The 1,502-nt window shown below is 55.3% G+C and overlaps 1 protein-coding gene across 1 annotated transcript in view; it reads left to right on the forward strand.

The window, feature by feature from the left end:
* Window positions 1–1,502, forward strand: part of LOC104547399 (cell adhesion molecule 1-like) — a 38,789-nt gene that overhangs the window by 17,433 nt on the left and 19,854 nt on the right.

A 1,502-nucleotide genomic window follows, 5' to 3' on the forward strand; every position in this document is an offset into this window, starting at 1 on the left:
GGCTGGGCACAGACAGCAGATGCTGTATCAGCGCTGGGGACGTGGGGAGTTACAGACAGGGCCCTCCTGCCAGCCGTGGTCCAGCTCCTCCGGGTCAGCGCGGTCTCCATGCCCAGGGGATGCAGCCGCAGGGCTCGCAGATTACCAGCGTGGTGCACCCCTTCCTCTGCAATAACAGCACGGTGCACCTTCCTCTGCTGCGCACAGGCACGAGGGTCTCTGGTCACATCGGCACGCACCAGAACAGGTTTATGTTTAAAAGGCCTTTCACGCTTCTCCTCCCCAGGAGAGCAGGGCGGGCAGACACGGTTGAGAGAAGCTTCCGGCACAATTAGCACACCATCATTTATCTCTGCTCTCGCTGAGGGAGTTGGCTGCACAGCGCCATCCCCATCCAGGCCGGGGACTTCCTCGCCCTGGCGCTGTCCCTGTCCCCGTGGCTGTGTCCCCAGCGCAGGGACGGGGACAGCCGGGGTGCAGGGCAGCGCAGTAACGCTCATCACATACCCATCAGTGAGGGTCCTCAGCGAAGCCAGCTCCCAGGTAATGTTTCTTAACTTTGGGGAAGTTGTGTGGAATATAATAAAGGTGCAGCATATAATTAAAGTTCAGATGTATTAATTAGGGAATCTGAGAGAGCTCGCCCGGAGATAAAAGAGGAGCAGATGTGGTAGTGATGAGAAGTTGACGTGCTGTAGAGGAAACCTGAAATCAAAAGCCCATGAAATGTTTCATGCTCTATTATTGCCGAACGAATCCGCAGTTCAAAGTCTTCCCGACTACTTAGCGCATTCAGTTTGATCATCTGGGCATTGATAGTGTTTTGCTTTCCCATTTCTCATGCCTGCCTTCTCCTGGCCGCTGGTCGGGTGAGGATGCGCCCCTGCACGTCAGAGGAGCGCAGCGAGGAGCGGCTCTCAGCCACGCACAGCCCCGTGTTAATTAACACTGTTCCTTATTAACAGAGCCCTCAGAAACGCGAGAGCACGCAGCTGAAATGGTCAGAAAAATACCAACCCTTTCATTGTTTCATTGTAAGGTCTCGGTGGAGTCCTTCACGCCTTGGAACGGGTGTTTAGTGCGATGCTCTCATTCCTGTGCATTTACTGCTGTCTTGGAGGTGGGATTGCAGTGCTGCTGCCGTGTATCCGTAGAGGAGGAGTAGCGCAGGTCAGGGCCCGGGAAGGAGGTGGGAGCCGTTGGGGTGCTGGTGGTATTTACCCACTGAGCGCAGCAGGGCCCCCACACAGCCCCTTCCACGTTTTAAGTGTATTCATAGAAGCCCAGGACAGCACCACCGTGTCTCCCCTGTACATGTAAACCGTGTTTTGTTGTGGAAAGCGTGCAGTTTATTTTCCTTATGCCTCTCCCATTCCATCTCTCTCCCATTGACTAATTTATGCCGGGTTTTGTTTCTTTATTTCCTTTGGTTTTTAGCGCTGCAGAAGGCAGAGGGGGGGCTGGGGGCCCGGTCCTGGGGATGGGGCTGGGGGCCGTGCCCA

The sequence above is a fragment of the Mesitornis unicolor genome, unplaced genomic scaffold (assembly GCF_000695765.1).
Source record: "Mesitornis unicolor isolate BGI_N332 unplaced genomic scaffold, ASM69576v1 scaffold1531, whole genome shotgun sequence".
NCBI lineage: Eukaryota > Metazoa > Chordata > Aves > Mesitornithiformes > Mesitornithidae > Mesitornis > Mesitornis unicolor.